A 24,259-nucleotide genomic window follows, 5' to 3' on the forward strand; every position below is an offset into this window, starting at 1 on the left:
CTGGTGGACTGGCCATGATGCTGACGATCCTGTAGGTCTATCCATCACACACTTTCTCCCAACTGACGAAAGCCTCAGTTTCTCTGGAACTAAGCCCCCATCTCTGTTAAGTCAGGCTCCCTAACCCGGGGTTTCTATTTCCCTGCCTCAGTTTAACAGCCCCAAAGCCAGAAAACCTTGTGTCCAAGCCTTGTACCAAGAAAGGGATACAAGGCAAGGGTAAGCAGAATAAAACTGCCTTGTGACCCACAGACCCTTCAATTTTACTGGTCTCCAAGGCTGTCACCTTCCCAGCCCTGAGCCTCGAACTCAAGCAGGAATTAGCAGGAGGTATCCATAACTCCAGGAGAGCTTCCTTTGATAGATCGCTGCACCCTGGCTACAGGTGCAAGTGAGGCTATTACCAGAACCTCGCCTTTTAACTCTTGAAGGTGCTGCAGAATCCGCCGTTAACAGCCATAGCTGCCAACAAAACTTCCTGGCCTCTCTGGCCCAAGTTGGTCTTGGTTAACAGGATAGCCCTTGATTATTGTTTTAGTCTGTGCTGTTGTCCATGCCACCTGCTGCCCTGACGGACACTTCTGGGGAAGCTGAGCTCAGCTACACAAGATCACTGGACTAAGCCGGCTGGCTTCGGAGAGTGACCCCTTCAGTGGGATTTGATCTTGATTACAGTGGGTCTTGGGGACCATGGATCTGAGGTACTCCAGGCATTGGGAATTATCCTGCTTAAAATAACGACAGGGACACCTGGGCACAGCTGACTTAAGCACCAACTCTTGTTTTCAGCTTGGGTCATGATCTCAGGGTCCTAGGATCAAGGCCCGTGTCCAGCTCCATTCTTACTAGGAAGTCTGCTTGGTATTCTCTCTCTCCCCCTGTCCTTTCCCTTCACCCCCTGCATGCTCTCTCTCAATCTCTCTCTCTCTATAGTAGATAAATAAATCATTAAAAATAATCATCATAATCTTCCTGGTCCACTGTACTCTCTCACAAGCTTTAAGTGGGTGTTTGTATGCACAGCCACTAACCACCAAGCCAATGATCTCATTAAGAATGGAACATCAGAAAGGAATGAAGAGAGTGACCAACTAAAAGAATGTGAACCCAAAGTCTTGACTTGTGAACACCACACAGACAGTCAGCAAAAAAAACTCCATCACCTGTGAATATCCAGAGAATCGGCAAAGCTCACTTCAAGTGGTGGCTGTGAGTAGTGCTAATGCCTTAAATTCTGATCACCTCTCTCAGGTTAGAGTTTCACCAAAAGAGGGGAATTGTTAAAAATAAAAAAATAATAAGAATAATAAAAATTAAAAAAAAAAAAAAAAAACAGGGCCCATGTCACCAAACTTCACAGTTTCCATGCTCCCAGAAATGGAATCTTAGGCCAGTCAATGAAGAATGGCCTCATTAGCGCTAATTAGGTAATTTGCCTGATAGACCCCTACCACCCCCTAAAGGGAAGTGACCTTGTCACGACCAATCTGCTTTTCTGTCTACTATAACTTCATTGTTCATTTTCTCTTCTGCCTACACAAGTCTTGCTTTTTGTACAGTTCCTTGGAGCGCCTTTCTGTCTGCAGGATGAGATGCTTCCTGGTTCACAAGTCACTGAAGGAAGCCAGTTCGACCTTTAAAAAATTGACTCAGGGGACGCCTGGGTGGCTCAGTTGGTTAAGCGGCTGCCTTCGGCTCAGGTCATGATCCCAGCGTCCTGGGATCGAGTCCCACATCGGGCTCCTTGCTCCGCAGGGAGCCTGCTTCTCACTCTGCCACTCTGTCTGCCTGTACTCTCTCTCTCTCTGACAAATAAATAAATAAAATCTTTAAAAAAAAAAAAAAAAAAAAAAAAAAAAAAAAAAAAAAAAATAAAAAATTGACTCAGTTGCATTTTGTTTTTTAACACCACCACAAAGAGAAGCAGCTGTTCCTAAATGATTCTAACTACCTATCAGGGCACCAAAATCTAACACTGTAAAGGATCCCTTTCACAAAATACTAATTAGGTCACTGTCGTAACAAGTTGACCTGGGAAAGTCAAATTCCGTAAGTTACCTTACTGTTCGGCCTCTAGGATTTTCTATGATACCCCAAGTAGGCCATTTAGGCACTGGCACTAGAGGTATCAAGTTAACAGCACATTATATTTGATTCAATGTGTATGATGTTTGAGGCAAAAAAAAAAAAAAATCAAAAAGTATCACTCAAGGGAATACAGAGTGAAGGACATGAGACGAAACACAGGGAGGGCCTAGGCCACCAGGTCAAAGTCAGCCCTGTTTCTGAGAGAAAGGGTTAAACACCATGATCCTGGCACTGACGTGTGTGTGTGTGTGTGTGTGTGTGTGTGTGTGTGAGCTGACCTGGCTAACTTCACACATATAGCTGTTTCGCACCTGGGCAAATATGCCCAGATGTGGGAGGAGTCATACTTGACCATGTCTGGGTTCTCTTTGAGACCAGCCTCAGCCCTTCTCTGACTCCCAGTTTTGACCAGCTCTTTACAGGCGGCAGCAAGATGGAAGAAAGCAGCTCAGGTCAGTTATTCTGCAAATCTGAAAACTTTAAAAAATAATATCTCATAAATCGGTACTCACTACAGATGGAAATAGTTCTGTGGGATGCCTGGGTGAGATTCAGTGGGTTAAGCTTCTGACCCTTGATCGCAGCTCAGGTCTTGATCTCAGGGTGGTGAGTTCAGGCCCCCACGTTGGGCTCCACAATGGGTGTGGAGCCTACTTTAAAAAAAAAAAATCATGGGAAAAATCTCTGCACGCCTATCAGGGGGAAAGAAGGCCAAGGAAGCAAAGGTTTGGGGATTAAACTGAGCTTGGCCAGGCTGCTCACCTAGAGACCCCCTGCTCCCTGCTTTCTCCCACAGAGATCACCCTGAACGGTGCCTGGTGGACAAAGACAAAGGGGAATACAGCCCTAGAAAAAAAGAACATCTAAATGAAGAAAGGGAGAAAGAAATACATCAAGTTTGTCTCACTGTGTGAACAAATTCTAGTCAATTTGTTTTTAAAAGCAGTAATGCTGTTTGGGGATCACTCAGAGATGAGGTCCTCTAGACAACACGAACTCGAAATGCTTTTACGGAGGGGCCACTGACACTCCTTCCAAGGTCGTGTAGTTTTGGTGACACTGACGCTTCCACACTACTGGTGCAAGCCTTCAGAAGGGCATCATGGCAACACAGGTCAAGAACCAGGAGCATGCCCCACCAATGAACCCTGCAGCCCCTCTCTGAGGAATGGATTCTCTGGGAACAATTCAGTAGAAGAAACGAAGTGACCAAGTCTGTAGGCTCTTTCTCTAACTGACGGCTCTGTCACTTCTTCGGGACACCACTCAACAAGGAAACGGTACAAAGATTACTAACAAAGGGGGAAATGTTCACATTAAGATGAACATAAAATTGTACAGATGTTTACAAATACAAGGACGAGTTACAAACACTTAAGTTTCTCTCTTGGGTTAAGACTGCAGGAGGCGGGGCACCTGGGTGGCTCAGTCGGTTAAGCCGCTGCCTTCGGCTCAGGTCATGATCCCAGGGTCCTGGGATTGAATCCCACATCGGGCTCTCTGCTCAGCAGGAAGCCTGCTTCTGCCCACCCCCCCACTCCCCCCACCTGCCTCTCTGCCTACTTGTAATCTCTGTCTGTCAAATAAATAAATAAAATCTTTAAAAAAAAAAAAAAAAGACTGCAGAAGGCATCTTCGTCCTCAAATACCATCTTTAAGAGTTAGTATGTTGTCTTTAACACGAAAAGAAACTCCACCAAAAAATAAAAAACAAAAACAAAAAACAAGAAGAAGAAGAAAAATTAAAAGAAAAAACAACAGTGCCAGAAAAGAGATGTCTGAGAAAGCTCGGTCTCCATGGCATGTGAGTGCTCAGTTCACCTCCTTCTAGACCTGGCAGAGTGCGAACCCCACCTGGGAAAAGCCCAGGAAGAGACGAGCCTCAGTGGGCTTCCCGCCAGGCTTTCCCAACCAGATGGGTGGGGCCTCAGGGTCCGGAGGCAGCTTGATTACTGTCCCTTTGAGTGCACGGGACACAGGTGTCCGCAGGGATGCAGGACCGGGCAGGAGAAGAGGGGCGCCTGCTCAAGTCCCAGCACCAAGACGATCAGGAATGCGGATGACCGCCTGCCCGCAGGGCCCTCCACCTGCACGGTGGAGGCACATAGCCCGGGACTTCAAAGGTCCCCGTGCACGTGTGCAAACAGAACGTGCCCCCACAAAAACAGAGCGGCTGTCAGGACTGACACTCGGATAAGTCACTTAGCTTCTCTAAAGGGCCTGCCACAGCTGTTATGCAGGCAGAAGGGCAGCCAAGAAGGTGATGGTGACGATCAAACAGGGCCCTGTATGAAATGTAAAGCGCTCAGTAAATAGTAGCGACTGACACATTACTACTTCAGGAATGTTCCTCCACACGCTCCATCACTTTATGGGAATTCCCAGTAGCTAGTGTTTATAATCCTACGTACAGAGAAGCACAGGGCAAGCCAGGCATGCACCAGTTCTTCTTCCAAACTATTTTTTATAGCACATTTCTGCGAAACATGGTCAGGCTTTTGCCACAACACCACTGCAAATCAAAAAGTCCAGCTCTTGGGGTACCTGGGTGGCTCAGTGGGTTAAAGCCTCTGCCTTCAGCTCAGGTCATGGTCTCAGGGTCCTGGGATCGAGCCCCTCATCGGGCTCTCTGCTCAGCAGGGAGCCTGCTTCTCCCTCTCTCTCTGCCTGCCTCTCTGCCTACTTGTGATCTCTCTCTCTCTGTGTCAAATAAATAAATAAAAATAAAATCTTTAAAAAAAAAAGTCCAGCTCTTTTATGCAACAGATTTTTTTAAGTCATCAACATTTTCCTGATGCTAGTCGTTACTCTAAACCCCCAGGTACCAAATCCACGACCCACCCCCATCGCTCTACTAAACGATCAAAACTCCGAGAACAATATTTATATTCATTTTCTTTTAGCTAGTGAACTGAATATATATTTTCCTACCTTGACAATTTAAATGATTAAATTCACAGAAACAATGATTTAGGCTTTTTATCTAATTTAAGTAAAATTCTTTTTAGTTTTTTGTTTTGGTTTGGTTTTTTGCAGAAAAGATCTCCCCTCCCCCCGCCACTTGGCAGATGTTCTGCCATCACCGCAGGACTGGCGAGAGTTCTGCCAGGCAACAAAGTAAATCACTTTTCTGCAAGGCCTGTGCAGACCATCTCTAGCCCAAGGGCTAGGGCCCAAAAGCCGTCTGTCGCCTCAGACAGAAGGGCACCGGGTCCCCAAGAGGTGTTGCCCTCCTGTGTATGCCCACCTACCCTCAAGTCAGGCTGGTGAGGCTGCGGGACTCCTCCTCACGAGGCTTCCAAATGGTTTTCATTTTATGCAGTTGGATTAAAGCACAGTTATTAAAATATTATTTAAAAAACACATTTGAGATATTGTAATATATGTGCTCCTTTATTAACTCACTGAACAAAAGGACGTCGCGGCAGATCTAATAACCACCATAATTTCAAAGGAACGATAAGAGTAGCTCGAGTTTCAACATATCAGCAACCACCGTGATGCAGTTATGAGAATCCCAGTCATTTCTGGGAGGACTGTGAATGTCAAGGGTTGTGTGATCTGCATTCACAATGGAAGGAAATACTAAATTTCAGTTAACAACTAGTGAAAATAAAAATGTAAGTTTTTCCCACCTGGTGTGCTTGGACCACCCCCCACCCAAGTCCACTGACTCACAAACAGCACCCCTGGGTTCAGGATTCCCACTCTGGGGAGTCACTTGGAATTTCACATGATGCCATGAATCTGGGCCATCGGACTCAGCAAATCCCTAGAGTCCAGACTTGGGGCAAGGGGGCTGCAGGAGGGACATTTCGAAGCAGAGGGCTCTTTTGTTGATGTGAGTAACAGCAAGGCCTACTGATGTGGGGGCACAGCCCAGGGCCGGGACCCAGCCCCCAGTCTGATGCTCTCTCTACTGGGTGCGACCCACCTCCTAGAGTAAGGCCTCTGCCAGCTTGAGAGCTGGAAGAAAGCTTCAGAGATCACTCCGTTCAGCACCACTCTATGGAAACTATGCTCTCAAAAAGCTCCTCTATTTTAAAGAAAAACCAAGACCAGCCAACTGGGCAGAAATACTGCCCTTAAATGTTTTCCAACAAACCTTGAGTCTTTGGTTTTCGTTTCGAGTGATTCTTCTACACACAACCTCCCAAAAATTGGGTCAAAACAAAAATTTAGAAAAAAAGACAAGATTTCTTAAAAATAAGAAATCTGCAGGTCAAAAGAGAAATAGTAAATTATACGCTGAACACAGAGGTGTGGATTTAAAAGGAAATCATGCTCAAAGAGGCCGTTGCAAATGCTCGTGTCCCATAATGTTAATAAACAAATGCACTAATACAAACTGTATTTGTGTGAATGAGTACAGCTGAATCTCTCTGGTCCATGTTGCTCTGGGAAGTGGAACAGTATGCAAGCCTTCCACCCCCAACCCTCAAATCCTACCACTGCTGTATGGGGAGAAGGGGTATAAAAAGGAAAGCAAATGGGCTCCTGACCTTGACTCTGACCCTTTCTGCACCCAAAAGAAAGGTCAACCACTCTTTTCGCTCTGGAGAAAGATTCTCTAGAACCTCTGGTCAGTGGCTAGAGAAAAAAGGGCCCTCCCAAGGCCCTCTCCGACCCCAAGCCAACTTCTGAGCCAACTCCCACGTGGGATTGGACCTCTGCCCATATACACACCTGGAGCTCTATCATAGTACCCGGGCAGGTGGGCAGGGCCACCAGCAGCAGACTCTGGTCCTGTGTCTACAGCATGGGCCGAGCCCAACGCAGGACCTCCCTCCACATTAAACTCCTCCTCCAACAGGAAAAACCACTTGGGGCCACCACCTTCCCCTGTAATAAGGGATCGCCGCAGAGACAGACAGCCATTGCACAGCCAAAGGCATTGGGCACCCAAGGAGACCATGGACATCTGACATCTGCTGGCCATTATTATTTACCCAAATTTGGATAGCGTCCACAGGCCACCCCCACCTTCACACAGTCCCTCAAGTGCTCTCATGGGGACACACACGACAACAGCATTTTTGGACAGGCCTGGGCATTTGAGGCCTGCTCTCCTGCGGCCCAGACCCGCCCTACCCTCAGGGCCCGTGCTTATAACTGCATTCCTTGCCTTCTGTGGAGCTCCAAGGGCATCACGCGAGGCAAGAATGACCCTCTGCTTACACATGGAAGCACTTAGGCTATCCAGAAGGGTTTAAAACCGTGGGGGTGATAAGGCCAGAGGGCCTTCACAGAAAAGCCACGGGACTAGATGCTACTGGCAGGAGAGAGGGTTCAAATGGTAATACAGAGCATCAGAACCACCTGGGCCACTGGTTAGACAGGAAGAATCCCAAACCAGCGCTTCCCAAGAGACTCAGGCAGTAGGGCCAAAGCTGGCCCCAGGAATCTGTGTGCGTAATATATACCCCAGGACCACATTCTAGAAGCAGCATGGCTCCGGTCTTCCCTCCTCTGGAACAGCACCAAGGGCAGTGCTACACTGCCCCTGTGACCACTGAAAACCCTCCTCCCTCAGAGAGAATAAATAAATCTCCCATGCAGAATTTCAAATCACTCCCAGACATAACATGCCCCTCCTCGAGGACACAGAATAGAACTCCTCCCTGTGTTAAGTGACTTGCTCCCCAAACTTGCTATATGGACGGAGGAAAAACCAGTTAACTTTACAGTGGGGAAACCTGCAAACACTTCAGCCAGGTGATCAAGGTCAAGAGCAACAGTGGCGAGTCACATTGACAGTATGTATACCACTGAGACAAGGCACGGAAAACGGCATTTGACCTCCATGATCTCCCTCCCCAAAACCTGTAACTCCAGTCTAATAATAAGAAAAACATCAGACCAATCCCAACTGAGGAACGTTCCAAAGGACACCTGACTGGTATTTCTCAAAAGCATACAGGTCTTCAAATCACGGAGGGCCTGAGAAACTGTCACAGCCAAGAGGAACCTCAAGAGACATGACGACTAGTGTCATGTGGAATTCTGGGTGGGATCCAGAAAAAAGACATTAGGTAAGAATCAAGAGAATCCAAATCAAGTACAGACTTTAATTAGCAATAAGGTACCAATACCAACTTTGGGATTTTTTTGTAAATCTAAAACTATTCTAAAATTAGGGCCACCTGGCTGGCTCAGTTGGAAGAGCATGTGATTCTTAATATTGAGGCTGTGAGTTCAAGCCCCATGTTGCATATAAGGCTTACTTAAATTTTTTTTTAAATTTTTAAAAAATTATTAAAACTATTCCAAAGTTAAAGGTTTACTTAAAAGTATATATGTACGATACATAAATACACATATGCAAAGCATAACATGGACGACTTTCAAGAATTACAAACTGTACTTTGGACAAGTGGGTAAAAAATCAGAATGAACAAAAGGAGATAAATGTACCAAATCAGCTTAACACAATAAAATAAGGTTATTACATGGCTGGAACTCAGTACAATTTTTATGCCATTCTTCAAACAGCATGCTATATGTACTTGAATATGTAAGGTAAGAGACTACATGAGTTTGTAAACAACAACAAAAAACTGCTTCCCTTGAATGAGATCCAGAACAAACTAATTGAACATACATTAAATTCTCTTCTACTCAGGCCCCCAAGAGCCAGGAATCGATGTATTCCAACCAATCTTTAAAAGTGCATCACAATACTCATATCTCAAGTTACGTTCTCATTATTCTCAAATTAAGTTAATTTGAGTACTAAGCATTAATTACAGCGTATCACAAATTAATTACAGAATACACAAAAACTACTTTACACTAATCCACATCATCAAGTGAAATGTAAACTGGTTCCGTATGAAATGGAAGACAAATCACTAATTATGATTTTAATTATTTGGCATGCCACCATTAAGCTATTTCTAGACGCTAACCAGAGCGAGAACAGAAACACGAAATCGGCCCACCTTTAGAAATTAGTTTCATATCAACACGCTGTCAAGTGGCACAATGATTTGGGTACCAGATAAAGCAGAAGTCAACAATCTGAAACTCTGCATTTAAAATATACAAAAAGAACATCTATAATGAAGTAAGAAAGAATTTAAGTTTCAAAGGAGACACACTTCAAACCAGACTATCAGTAGGATACAAAATAAGACTAGGAGATGTCTGGACAGGAGTGGTTTATAATACTCATTACTAACCCAAGTGAAGTAATAATCTGACTAAATAAATCTTTTCTGGATTAAAATGTAATGGCACAATGCATTTATGCCATTACCAATTAAAAAAATGAGTCAGGAAGTATTAGTGTAATACCCCATGCCAGCCTTCCCTTAAAAGCACCGAAAAGTAGCCTTACCAGTTTTTTTGTTTAGTTTTGTTTGTTCTTTAAAGATTTTACTTATTTATTTGACAGAGACACAGCAAACGAGGAAACACAAGTAAGGGGAGTGGGACAGGGAGAAGCAGGCTCCCCACTGAGCAGGGAGCCCAATGCGGGGCTCGATCCCAGGATCCTTGGATCATGACCTGAGCCAAAGGCAGAGGCTTAATGACTGAGCCACCCAGGTGCCCAGCCTTACCGGTTTTTAAGATCTAAAAGTCTCAGGCAAATAAACAACATATAAGTAGAGTTCACATTCTCTGAAAATTAGGGACTAGCTGATCCCCCCAAATCAAGTGTTCATCCTAAGCAAAGGGGCAGCCCGAGCCTCCGCCAGGCCCTGCGAGAACAGTGGCCTTCCTGGGAAGCAGGAACAGCGTGCCGGCCCAGCGGCAGCGGTGACAGAGGTTGACAGTTGGCAAGTGGGACCATGGCAAGGTCTCTGGGGCCACGTGCAGAACGAAGAAGTTCCTGCAGATCTCAAAGAAAACATTATCCTTCCCTGGAACTGCAGGGAGATCTACCTGGCCTTGGGGACTCCCCCGCATGCCTCCTTGTACCCGCTACAAGACCCCACACACAGGGAACAGTCACTTCACAGACTAGTGAGCCAGGCTGCGAGCTAAGTGGGAAGCGGTGAGCCCAGCTTACATCGGCTTCTAAGATCCCTGAGGGCCAGTTTTTGGGTCCCGAGCCCCGGGCACGGTGCCTCTCCCGTAGCTGGCACTCCAAAGCACAAGCTGTGTGACCATGCAACTGGGTGAAACAGGGACAGCGGTCCAGTCTGTAGGTCAGATAGGCATGAATAATGCAGCCTTTTCTACACTCGCGCACGTGCCTTTGCCATCCTTAAACCCCATTCACCAAAAAGGAAGAGCAACAAAATTGACGACGGAAGTCAGCTCGTGCCCCCCTCCTTGGGAGAAACATCTCTGAAAAGGCACGGTGCGGTTTAAGTTTTTCAACAGGGAACAGCGGGCCCATACAAGGTTCTCAAAAACAGGAGCGCTATGGCCCTGTTTCACAGAAGACAAAACAGAGGTTGGGAGGTTACGTGTTTGCTGCACAACCTAAGCCAAATAAGCAGCAGGTGGAGAGGAGTCTACACCTCCACTCCAGAGGAAGCTGTGTTTTTGCAGTTCAAATCTTGACCAGCTGTTAATGAAGTTCAGGACCATACTGTGTTATTCCAGCTCCTATTATAATTAAAAGTCAAGAAGTCACTAGAGGAAGGCCAACCTTTTGTTTTCAGGGAGGAGACGTGCACACTAAACCTGAGGGACAGCCAGGATCCGCAGCTCTGGATTCCAGCAGCTCACACACACCCTAGACCCAATGCACTGCTGAGAGCCTGGGCCTGGGAGGCTCCTCTCGGCCACTCACAACAAGACCCCTGGTGGCCAGCCACTGTCCCGTGACCTGCGCTTTCCTCATTTACACAAGAGCTTATGACATTTGCCTCCCTCCACCCAGGCTGGAAGAATCTAATGATACCCAGCCTGGGCAAAGAACAATGAGATATGTTACATTGTTTTAGACCTCATACCTAGAATGCTTGAGTCTGTCCAAAGAGTTACCATCAACTTTTCAGAGGCCCTTCTCAGTCCACAGAGGATGGGAGCATTTTGGAAAAGAAAAGACTGATTGTGCTCTGAACGATCTTCGCTAACAGAAATTCAAAAACTCACAAAGTGCTGATTTTGTGTTTATCCCCATAACTGCACAGGAAGAAAGAAGATAAGAAGCAACAAAGTAAAAGTAGAAAGGAAGAGCAGTACAACAGGAAGTGATTTATACAAAACAGATCTAGATAAAGCCAGGGAAATTTCTAATTGAGAGCCCTCTTAATTCCTGGGCTTATCGGACTTGGTCAAGTGGGAGTTTAAGTCTAAAAAAAAAAAAAAAAAAAAAAAAAAGTGTGGACATCAATGTCATATTCCAGGCCGGCTAATAGGCAGCTCTGCCACTAACCCAGACAGAGACTAACAGCCAAATTATAATTTTCTCTTTCCGTTTCCCTGGATAAGGTCTAATTTGTGGTATTTTCATTCGCTCTCCCCTGAAGAGTTTATTTTTTCGGAGCTATACAAAGGCAGGAGGGAAACACTTGAAAGCTAACAGATGTGACCCGCTCAAAGATTATCAGGTTGAACCTAGAATCTTATGAAGTTTAGTAATAACAACAACAACAAAAACCTTTTTTCCTATGTACAGTCACCAGTTGAAAGGATTCTCAGCTATATAAAAAGATTTTGAGTGGACCAAACTCTGAAAACTGATTACTTAGTAAGAGCAATTGAGGGAGGCACCTGGGTGGCTCAGTTGGTTAACCAGCCAACTCTTAGTTTCGGCTCACGTCATGATCTCAGGATCCTGAGATCAAGCCCACCCTTGGGCTCTGTGCTCAGCAGGGAATCTGCTTGAGATTCTCTGCCTCTGCCCCTTCCCTTCCCACCACCCCCACCCCTCCACTTGTTTGCTTGCTTTCTCTCTCTTCCTCAAATAAATAAATGCAATTGAGAAGGGACCCCATTACTTCCTTGAACATTCTAAGGGGAGCATGTTTTTATCACAGTTCAGCCAGATTTCAAGATGTTTCCCACAAATCAACATTATATACTTATATGGTCCAAATATGTAGAAGTAGAAAATTTGAAAAAGCAGTGTATGCCATATTTTACCACAAATGGTGTTACAGCTAAACTGTGGTTAAGTCAGTTATAGTCAAGTAGGTTTCCCCTTTATATAACTGTTAAGATGTATAAATAGTGTCTAACTCTCTAAATAGATATTTTTCATGTTTATAAAAATGGGTGAAAAAAAATGATGGCCATATGGGCAACAGTGTGAAAAAATACAAGTGCCATTAATTTAAGTGTTTAAGTAGAGAAGCATTCACTGACATCAAGGTTGTTTAAATACCGAAATTCTGGCCTGGTTCATTTTCAGTGATGCGGGCTGTCCTGCTGGTTGTAGGACGATTGGCCTCTGGCCACTTAAGACACTAGGAGCACTGCCCAGTCAAGATAACTCGAATATGTCTCCAGACACTGCAAAATGTCTACACAGGCACAATCACTCCCAGTTGAGAACTACTCATCTATATATGGGACTGGAGGTTCAAATCTCAATGAAGTTTTTAAAAATACTAACAATTTAAAAAAAAAAAAGGATTTCTGTATTTGTAAAAGGGAATGGCTTTCATTTCTTAATCCATACCTAATAGCCAGTAAGATCCAAAAATGGATGGGAATTTACATGTACTAATGTGCATGACATTGAAAACTTATCTTCTTCCTCCAACATGTAACCCCCACCGGCCTGACACACCTAGGAAAAGAGGATCTGCCTCTCTTTTTTGGCAGGTGGAATGTGCTTTCCTGACCAGCGCTGAGCGCAGGGCACAGTCAAGTTTAAGCAGCGATGTAGTCAACACTGGAGGCTTCGTCTGTGACATATCAAGTGAGACTTGGTTCCACCCAGGCATGCTCCAAAGTGGAAATTACGACAGCCCAGTGTGTGTGATCCCCACTCCCCTTTCTCTTTTTTAGAGGATAACGGCAAAGTGTCTTTACAGTCACTGCTGGGTCTTATCTTCTGAACCATATAAAACAGACCGACTAAGAAAAATAGGGGAAGGCACTAAAGCAGGACAGATGGCTTAATAAGGGGGTAGCAGGGACAGCTTCGAACTACAAGCTAGGGATGGCCCAGGAAAGCTATACCAGAAGCACATAAAGGAAAAAACCAACGAAGAGCAGGCACTGGAGACAGATGGAAAACAGACTTGAAGATAGATGGTCGGGATGGTGGTGTACATTAAGTAAGTCACGTGCAAAGGTGAAACACGGAGTGGAGAACCAAGAGAATGGAAAGAAAAATCTGCTTTTCTGTCTTGCCTGATTCTGTTCCTCAATAGGTTTTTTTTTTAAAGTGGTTTGATGAAAATTCACTATTCACCTGTATCAAATTTCCTGAAACTGTCTCTAAAATAACTCCCTGAATTCCTTGTCATTTCTTGATCTCTTAAAAATTCTCAAGCAGTTTGCAGTTTTTATGTTAATGTCCCCAAGCTGGCTTCTGTCACTCAGAGCAGTAAGAGGGCTGTTTATCACCGATCCAGACCTCTCCCCGCCACCCCCCCAACACCAACAGACTTGCAAATAGGGAAACAAGCTTGTAAAGTCACTGTCCTTAAAATGGACATACGAGAACGGAAAAGAGCAACTGCTCTTTCTTCTCTTCTGCAGCCCGACTCCTGAGTGACATAATTAAACTATTTGTTGACTTGCAGACATCCTTAAATATTCAGCCAAAATTCTTGAGATATTAAACTGAGGCACATTCTCCAAGGAAAATCAATGTCGACATTGATGGGCTTTGTCTGGTAAGACAGCCACTGGCACTTTCTAGGCATCTCAGTGTGACCTCAGCTTCTTGGAACACTTATTAGCTGGCCACCCCCACCGCTGCTAGGAGAATTATTACGCTTGTTTAAGTAAAGGAATCTTTACCACTACTCCTCCTGGAACATGCTACATACAGAGCTGGCCACAGGAGAAACAGCTTGACTGCAAATCCAAGTCTGTGAATTCAAAGGAGCTGCCCAAGGTGTAGTCCTTCTGAAACCACTGTGTTCCCAAGTCTTGGGACAGACACACAGACGCCTCCCCAACAGAGACACCAGACTCTTCCTTCCACGTGAGGGCTACCCGCTCTGAGAGAAGGCTAGCCAACGCTCTGACAGCCTCTAAGGGTCTCCCCAAAATGGAAGGTTAGGTTAAGGACGGTCTGGCTTGGCATGGCAACCAATGTCAACGCCCCCATCAGAAGCCTATAACAGAAGCCTTCTGAAAATCCAGACTGACACTTGACCTGGCCTCTCTGGTGATCTGAGAAGGAGATTTTCGAAGCCATTTTGGGATTCTTCAAGACACAGACATCATTAAAGCACAAAAGCAAAGCGTTTGGTGTGTTGGGCTCCAGGCTCCAAGCCCCTCCCTTCCTACCTTCTCTTTACTACACAGGAACTCATTAAGACACAGCTGCAACTGACAATGGCCTCCCAAAAGGCATCCCAACGATACAAGGGCTCACAAGCTACGTGGAGGAGCAAGAGAATCCCCAGTCCTCTCTCCGCAGTCCCCACGGTTATGGACATTGGGTGGGGACCCACCACACAGACACATACGAAGTGGCCTCATGCGCAGACCTGCCCAACAGTGCTAGAGGCAGGCTTGCGGGCCACTCACTCTCAAATTACAATGCTGTTACTACTCAACTCAGAAACCTCCTCACTCACCGGTGTCCTATTGCAAATCCCTCAGCACTGCTTCTCAGTGTGCGGTGCCCATTCCAACACAGGTCACCTGGGAACTCATCAGAAGATGGCATCCTCACTCCAGACCTTTGTGTCAGACCCTCTGTGGTGGGTCCAACCATCAGAGTTTTAAGGCAAGCCCTCCAGCGATGCTGATACCCATCTCAGAACTGGCGAGTTTGCCCATCGGAGGAGCACCGACCTCCAGGATACAGCAAGGAAGGGCTGAGAGGAGAAGCAAGGCCAAGGGTACCCGGTCATGCTCCCCTGTGACCCCACAGAGCTAGCCTTCCATGGCCAGGCGAGCGGCTCTAACTATTTGTTCCGTCCTTCCCAAGCTCAGGGCTTCCTCTACTGCTTGGCTGATCAAAGACGTTCCAGAATGAACCAATATCCAAGCTCCAATCTTTATCAATGGTTTTCCATTAACGTTTCTCAAATATTATACCTAATAAAAGTCTATAGTTCTGTTTACATATTTTCAGACACATCTCAATGAAAAGATGGGTGCCCTAGCTTCGTGGATGAGAGCAGAGACCCTGAAGTCAGGTGCTCTGAGTCTGAGTTCCAGACCTGCCGTTTTCTAGCTGTGGAAACTCAGGCAAGGTAACGTGCTATTTCCCTGTACCCTGATCTAGAAGGACAAAAAGCACTTAATTTTTGAGAGGATTCAGTGAGTTATTACTTTGTATGAAGTACTTAGAACAGTAATTACAATGTGTGATTGTGTGTATGTGTTCACGGATAAACTAATCACTAAAGAAAATACGATTTTCGCTTTAGTACTTATAAATCAAGTACTTCACATCCATCAGAATTAGGTTGAATCCTAATACCCAAAAGTTATTTTACATTGGTAATTTAGCCTCTAGAATCCAAAACACATTTTAAAATCTTTGTAAAATGTACCAAGTATTTTAATTACATGTAATTGAATCTGACTTTAGCCTCTAAAATTGAGTGCACAAGATCTTACATTATTCCCTGTAACTACACGGACTATACCTTTCCCACTTGGGAGTAATAATTGCCGTTACTATTATTCGAAATTGTTTCCACTCTGTCTTTTTAGCTTTCTCAACTTTGGAATGTACAGAATAAATGAAGTGGAAATCATCAGAATTAGATCCACCTGCACTCTGCAATATGGCAGACACGAGCCTCACCAGGCTCTTGGCCGCTCCAGGGCAAGAAGGAACATGATGGGCTATCAGTGCAGAACACGGCCAATTGCAAAGACCACACACAAAGAAGACAATGTACGTTATCTCACTAATAAGACTTTCCATCGGTTACATGTAGAAATAAAAATATTTTAGAGCTCTTGGGTAAAATAAAAAATATTACAAAAATTAGTTTTATTTGTTTTGCTTCACATTTTCAACGTGGCTACGTTGAAAATTATGTCCCTGGCTCACATCTGTGGCCCGTAGCAAATTTCAACAGAACAGCACTGTTCTTGACAATCACTTCAAAGGGCATCTGCAGGGAAACAGGTCACATGAAAGCAGACACACAGGACGTTCTGCACCCATTCTCTCCTCCTCCCTCAGGGGCATGCACGGTTCGGAGGTGCAGGCCTGCAGCTATGCGGTTATGCCACTAGTGTAAGGGGTAACACTGAATCAAGCCCAGTGGACAGAAGTCTTAGAAACGAAGGTGATTATAAACTTTGGTCTTGTTACCGCCGTTAGCAAAGTGCCATTCAGTGTCCAGACACAGATGACTGTAGTGGCTCAGGGTACAGGGCAGAGGCGGGGGTTGGAGGGGTAAATTTAGAAGCGGGGGTGGGGGGGCACCTGGGTGGCTCAGTGGGTTAAAGCCTCTGCCTTCGGCTCAGGTCATGATCCCAGGGTCCTAGGATCGAGCCTCGCATCAGGCTCTCTCTCTCAGCAGGGAGCCTGCTTCCTCCTCTCTCTCTGCCTGCCTCTCTGCCTATTTGTGATCTCTGTCAAATAAATAAATAAAATCTTTAAAAAAAAAAAAAAAAGAAGCTGGGGGAAACACGGAGGGAGCCCAGGTGTGCAGACCCACGCATGACGCACAGAGGACCTTGGGACAGTGGTCTGATGTGGACCAGGGCCAGTCTGGAATCACAGTGCGGTGAGCCGGATGGATCGGCAAGAGTGGTCAAAAGGGACTCTGACAGTCCATGCACAAGAGGAAATCAAAAGTACAGCAGGACTCAGACGTAGGAGAGTTTCCGGTATCACTAAGTCTGGGGATTGGGGGTGGGGGGGATTCAGGGATAACTGAGTGAGTCACTGATGGGAGCTCTTAACTGAGAAGGCCCGCAAGTCAACAGACGGTGACATGCAGACGTCTGCTTGTGAAACTCAAGAGTTTTAGGTGGGCACGATCGGTAAGAAGCTGGATAATTCATGGGAATGACGGACTAAGTGAATAAATGAATGAACATACCAGTCTGGAGCGGGAGAGCTGTCTGCCACACAGACCTCCCCCTGCCTTCAGCCATCATCCTGCACAACCCAAACTGACCTGAGTCAGAAGCGGGCATACAGCGCTCAGGGCGTACCTGAGCACACACGGGCCTGCACCAGCACCGAAGGGACCCTTGCTCACACCTCGGAGGCTGCAGGGTCACAGCAACAGAGGCCCAGAGGGGATGGCCTTGCTCTCCCACTTTGCTCTCTTCACCCAGGGCCAGGAAGCACTTTCACGGCCATACAAACCCAGTGCTTTCCCTAGATCTGATATTTTATCACAATCCTGATCCCAAAAAAACCTACCTCCACTGAGGGGAAGCATCCATAACTGCATTAGGTCAGCACTGCTCTCTCCCCTTAATCATCCCACCTAAAATCTGACCAGCACCTGGAAGCCCAGTGCCAAGGATCCTTCCCTATGCTGAGGCTGTGTGACTAGGAATGAGCCGCCATCCCCTCTTTACCTCTGCTCTGTAACCGCCCCTGGCAGGTATCCTCAAATAGATTCCAGATCTGGGTGAAGGAAGCAAGAGGACTTCCCAAGACGATCAGTCGTGTTTCCCAACACAGAGTTACACACTGGTATGAACTGACTTGTTCCCCGCCCCCTCCCAGTATGTTGAAGCTCTAAGCCCCAGTGTGACTGCATTTGGAGACAGAGCCTTTGAAGAAGTAATTAAGATTCAGTGAGGCCGTATGGGTGGGGCCCTAATCCCACAGGACTGGTGACTTTATAAGAGGAAAAGCCACCAGAGACTCTCTCCAGGCAGAAAAGAGAGGGCACACAAGGACGAAGCAAGAATGTGCCCTTCTACAAGCCAGGACGAGAGGCTCACCAAGAACTGAATCAGCCCGCCTTTGATCTTGGCCTTCCCAGCTTCCAGAAAGATGAGAAACAAATTTCTGTTTTGCACCCAGCCTGTGCGGTTCTGTTTCCATATCCAGAGCACACGGTGAGCAAGAACAAGCACCCCTCCACTTGCAGGCACTGTCTAGGGTGATGCTGGCTCCCAGCAACGAAGCAAGGACAAAAGTTTCACTCGAACTGCTCACTGACACGGTCTCCCCGAAATGGCTCACCTTCAAAAAGAGTCAATGCACACGTAGACCCTGCTCCCACCACTCTCTGCTTGCACCTGCAACGTGACAAAGGCATCCACGCAAGGTCTGTGCGCTCTACTTGCCAGTGGGACGAGCTAGCACATCAGTAACCTTACAAAAACAGCTCCCCAGCACCCTTCTGGGGTTCCCCACCTGCCGTCTGCTTAGCCACAGGGCTAAGGGCACAGGGCTCCAATGGGAAGCACTTACTACCCTCAAGTTCAAGCTCTGTCCTCCCTGCTGTTATCCCTGAGCTCTAGACTCCTCACAGAGAAAGAAGGGCCAGAGCCCATTTTACCATGTTATTTCAAATATGAAACAGGATGGCATGTGTGGAACGCCATTTGTAAACCCTGAAGTGGCATGTCAGTATTAGCACGGATTCCTTTATTTTTCTTTTAATTTATTTATTTATTTGACACAGAGAGAGAGATCACAAGTAGGCAGAGAGGCAGACAGAGAGAGAGAGGGAGAGAGAAGCAGGCTCCCTGCTAAGCAGAGAGCCCGATGCGGGGCTTGATCCCAGGACCCTGGGATCATGACCTGAGTCGAAGGCAGAGGCTTTAACCCACTGAGCCACCCAGGCGCCCCAATACCGATTACTTTTATCTGCCTACGGCACTTTGGATCTTCATGAACCACTGACCAGCACAACTACCAAGAGGAAACTGCAATATTTAAGTTTGGAATGTGCTGGAAGCTTCTTCTCTTAAAAACATGAAAAATACAAAGGGGAGGAAGAAGTAAGGTGGAGCTAACAAACTCACTGATCCAGCCAGGTAACAAAGGCTTTGCCCCGAGCTGCCAGTCCAGGCTGGCACACACAATCCACTGAAAAGCATATGCATGGAGCCAAACCTACAGGTGGTTATGCAACCGGGTTTGTTTCTTATTTTGCTTTTTGTTTATTTTGTTGGGTTTGTTTTGTTTTTTTGTTTTTTTTAAGTTTAGCTGCAGGACTATAAATGACTCCTCTGACCAAGATCTAACCAAATAGAGAGGCCACCAGACCAAATTCGCCCATTGTCTGGACATCCTGGGGACAAAACCTTCCAAGATGTCATAGGTTCTGAGCAGATGTACAAAGATCCTGGAGATCTTTCATTACTCACATCTCAGTGGGAACCTAGAGCCCCAATAACTCAACAGGCTCATAACTCAGTATTCACATGTTTAGTTAGTATTCATTGGGAACCATGCATATAAGGTATGAACACAAGAAATCATAGGGCAGACTGTGACATGTGTGTATGTGGGGGGGGGTGGATATAACTTGCTAATGTTGATTACACCTTCAGAAATACATACTTTGAGATCTGTTCAAAGTAAAATGCAGGAAAAGAAAGAACAGTCTAATTTTTAAAACTGTGTTACTAAAATGGCCTAAAGAACTAGGAAACTATTTTTACTTTAGCTGCATACTTTTGATAACCGGTTAAAGGCTGTCTTGACCTCCTTCTAAGTTGTCTGAACTCAAGCATTTAACAACATACATGATAGCATTTTTTTAACTTAGGCCCTTTGAAAACATGCCATGAAAGGTTTCCATCACTCATCTGAAGAAAAACCATTTGGAAGCACCATTTGCTATCCCTCTGGATGGGAAAACTAATTCCCTAAGCCTCTGGGGTGAGTCGTGGGGAGTTTCCAGTTCATTTGTGAAAAAAAGTTCAGCTTACTAGTTTTCCCAAACATTGCCCACTGCCCTCCCCTGCAGGTCCAGCAAGCAATTTTCAGCTCCTCAGCTAGCCCGCCTCATTCTGAATGATGGAGAACCACGTCCACAAGCCCTCTCTGCCCCCAGCACACGCTGCAAGTCAGTCTGGGCCACTGGAAGCATGTGTATCCCAGAGAGCAACACAGCCTCATTTAGCCAGGGCAAATTAAGCTAATGCAAGTTATCAAGTAAAGGACTCCAGGTTATTCCAGGCAATCAGGAAGTCTTTAGGGTATTTCAAAAGGTTATCAGGTTTGTGCACATGCAAGGAAGATTTCCGGTGTATTTAATATGGATGATAATGCCTTTCTCAAATACTGTGTACATAAGATCTGCTGCCGGTTGGAAAACCTCAATAATCCCCCAATGCAAATGAAAGGGTAGGGTCACAGATTTCAGGGAAGGAGAGAAGTTAAGCATATAGTATGTAATAAAGCAAAACTCAAAGCCTGGAAACTGAGCACAGCTCTTAGAAATGCACCTTAAACAGCCCCACCCATTTAAAAAGGGCCCGTTTCAGGGCGCCTGGCTGGCTGAGTCGGTGGAGTAGGGGACTTCTGATCTCAGGGTTCTGAGTTCCAGCCCCACATTGGGTGTAGAGATTACTTACAAATAGAATCTTTAAAAATAAATAAATACATAAATAAATAGGGGCCAGTTTCTCCATAAGTGGGCAGAGGTGGGTGATGGAGTAGTCAGTTCCACGGGTGGTGATTTGCTACCCAGTTTCATCCTAAGTTCGGTGATCAACACTGTCATGTGTTTCGGTAGCAGCTGAGAAGCTCCGAGCCCAGGTGAGGCCTAGCGGAGAGGAAGCAGAGTCAAGCATCTTCTCTACAAGCTCCCCACCGCTTGAAGTTCTCAATTTCAGCCTCCAAGTAGCTGCAGCCAGAAGACCACAAACATCCGGCCTTTCTCTCCCATCAAAATCACCAACCTCAACAGGAGAAATAATTAAGGTAGGATTTTCCTTTGCTGGTCACTGCTTCACCAGCCTGGTTAACACCCATTTCTTGGGAAATCCCTGTTCCAAACACCTACATCAACAGCTCCAGCTCCCAGTTAAGCCCATTTCCTTTCCACGCATTCACTACCACCGTTCCCCTTCTAGGTCTATAAACACCGCACATGCTGGAATCCTGTTAATTTACCCATCTACCTAGGAGCACCTGGTAAGGGCATTAAGAGAGTGTTCAGAAGCAAAGTTTAGATCTGTTTTGATAAGTTACAGTAGCCCTGGTTAATTTCATTTTCACTCATTTGAAGATTTGAAAAGCAGGGCTGCTAACAATATCAAACGCGATGGTATGAAACACACCCGAATTACTCTCATTCCTACCCAAATCCCTTCCCAGAAGGCAGGAGAAGCCAGGGCTGGGCCTGAACCAGGAAGGGCCTCTCCTACCTGCCGGTCCTGGGCTAAGTCAATGCCCACTGGCCTCTGGGGTACAGTTTCTGTTTGGGTCAACGGAAGGAGGAGGCCTGCAAGATTTGTAGGTTCCTGGGGCCCAGCGCTGGGGCCTGCTCATCCCATTATGCAGACACAAACTTGGCAGATATAGCCTTAAACCTGTTGGCAAAATAAACAAAACCAAATAAAGGGGAAACCGCCAACCGGAACTGTCTGAAGTGATAGAGGCCCACCATACAGGTTCCTGCTTTGTCCCTGAAGCTGTTACAATGCTAGTTAAAGTCAGGTGCCTACGGTTCATCAGTCAATGACCCCCCCCCTCCCCGCATCCTGCGCAGACCTTCCTCAGCGATCGTTATTGTCTACAAATTAAAGCGTTTTTGCAAATTAGATACCTCTACACAATGCCACGCTAACTGCGCTCACAAGGGAGTTACCTTCAGTGCCTTAAAAATCACACACCGAATTCTTCCAGAACCACTCGGTGCTTAAATCGCCCTGAATAAACCGAGAGGGCAGAGCGATGTGAGAAACTTTTCTTTCAGGTGGCTGTAAGAGAGTCATGTAAATCTGGGACAGGACGCAGAGCCTGGAACCCATCACAAAGCGCCCCTCGCCCAGGCGAGGACCTCCTTTATGCGATGTGACAGCAAGCTTTGTGCGGGATCGTAAATAGTTGCCATAAACACAGTAAGTTCTCCGGGCCACGCTCGGCCTCCCGCGTCCCCGCGCCGGGGCCGGGTGAAGCGGAGCTATTCTTCCAGGAGACTCTCGCCACGGCGACCCTGGCCACCGAACGGTCCCACGCCGGCCCCCGGCTCGGTGCCCGCCGCTGCCGGCCCGCAGGCCGGACGCAGCCCCGCCTCCCCGCCCCACGCGCCTGGGGGTCTCTGGTCCCGGGAACGCGCCGCCCAGGCCCCCCTGCGTCCGCCCGCGCCCTCGCCCCCGCCCCTGCCCCCCGCGCCGGCCCGGAGGTGAAGGGGGGCGGCCGGAAGGCGGACGGGAAGGTGCGGAGCCGGGAGGTGCCCGGCAGTCGCGGCCGCGAGGGGCCAGGCCGCGGCGGGGCCCCAGGGCACCGGCGGAGCGCCGAGGGCACCGGCCCCCCGGCCCCTCCCCCGGCGCGCGCCAACTCCGCCGCGCGGCCCAAGTTCGCGGCCCCCGCCCCGAGCCCGCCAGCAGCGCTTACCTCGCCGTGGGCCGCCCGCCGAGGCCGGAGGGCAGCGGCGCGGGTCCCGGGGCGGCGGCCGCTCAGCGCCCGCCCAGGCGCCGCTCTTTGTCTGCGCCGCTCCCTCCTCCCGCCGCTCGGGGGACGCTGCCGGCCCGGGCGGACCCCGCCGGCCCGGCCGCCGCGAGCCTGCCGCCGCCGAGCCCTCCCCGCCGCCTGCCGCCCGCTCGGCCGCGCGGCTCCGGCCTGACGATCCCCGCGGCGGCGGCGGCGGCGGCGGCGGCGGCGACCCTCCCCCGGCGCGCTGCGCCCGCCTCCTCCGCGCGCTTCCTCCTCCCCCTCCTCCCGCCGCTCCTCCCCGGCCGCGCCGCGACACCGCCCAGGGGCCGGCCCGGGCCCGCGCGCGCGGCGGGGGCCCGACACCCACCTGGGGGCGCGCAGGCAGCGCCGGGGGCTCGGCCTCTGCCGGGAGACTAGGTGCTCCGGACGGCGGGCGCGACGGGCGCGCGGGGTGGGCGGCCACCGGGAGGAGAGGTTCCCGCTCCCCAAACTGCCGGCTCGGGGAGTGGGGCAGCGGTGGGGGTGAGCCAACCAGAGAGGAAATAAAGGCAGCAACTTCCAGCCTCGAGTGACTGCTGGGTGGCCTTTCCATCCTCTTTCTGTTTGATTTTCTTATCACGACGCTCTAGTTTGGCGACCGGCCCCCTCCCGGAAGCATTCCCACGGCACTCTCAGCAAAGCAGGCCTGTGGTCCATCAGAAAAGTGACTTACATAAAAATGTCACTTCCTTTCTGTAATTGCTTCTGGGCATTTTTATTTATTTGCCTTGTATCTATTTACTTTCCCAAACAAACACTTTGGTACTCCATCATTCCCGTCGGAAGCACTTAAGAGGAAGAGAGGAAACCCAGCCCCCCGTGCCCACTGTCCCGCTCAAGCGTGCCCACCAGGCAGAACCATGGAAGGAGCTGCCAGAATGTGGGCCCCCGAAGCAGCTGCCACTAGTAGTGGGACTGGTCCAGTCACCTGGCCACACGTAGGGGGTTACCTGTAAACAAATAAGGAAGATTAAAACCCAAGAGGAAGGGGAAATACAAGTTTTCCTAGAACACGCACAGGCATCCAGATGTCTGTTCTCCAGTCTCCTTCCCATCTGGCTTTCCAAAAGGAAATCCTACTATTCAAATGATTCTGATTTCCTGACGGAATAGCCTGGATCCATGTTAATGAGATTCTTTCTTAGGCTCCTGGCTTCTCATTATTATTAAGGCAATAATAATTTACCCAAGGTGACAAGGCTGTATCATCTGAATCATTCATCCCCTGCCTTGTTCCCAAAAGGAAGTACCCAAGTAGGGTAACTAGAACCAGTATAACTTTGAAATCACAGTACAGTGTTTGACTTTCTCCTTTTTCGACCGTGGAACCTTGCACAGGTGTTTCTTAACCAATCTAAAATCTAACAAAGGAAGAGATCATATTTACCTACCTTCTATGTCAGTCCCTGGCACCTTTCCTGTCTATAGGGAGTACTCAGTAGGTTACCAGTTGGACGTAGGTATAATATACTGAGCAGGGATGGGTCCAAGATCAAGGAATCTGGATAGCTGGCTTCCCTTCGACCTTGGGAGAGAGGTACCTTGGTC

At 47.7% G+C, this 24,259-nt stretch overlaps 1 protein-coding gene across 4 annotated transcripts in view; it reads right to left on the reverse strand.

The window, feature by feature from the left end:
* Window positions 1-22,870, reverse strand: part of NCK2 (NCK adaptor protein 2) — a 150,115-nt gene extending 127,245 nt beyond the window's left edge. For all 4 annotated transcript variants that reach the window (XM_080813195.1, XM_080813194.1, XM_080813192.1 and 1 more), the window contains exon 1: window positions 22,634-22,870. The gene's annotated coding sequence lies outside the window, so the exon portion shown is untranslated. The remainder of the gene's footprint in view (window positions 1-22,633) is intronic.
* Between the last annotated feature and the right edge of the window lie 1,389 nt (window positions 22,871-24,259).

This window comes from Martes martes, assembly GCF_963455335.1.
Source record: "Martes martes genome assembly, chromosome: 9".
In the NCBI taxonomy this organism is placed as follows: domain Eukaryota; kingdom Metazoa; phylum Chordata; class Mammalia; order Carnivora; family Mustelidae; genus Martes; species Martes martes.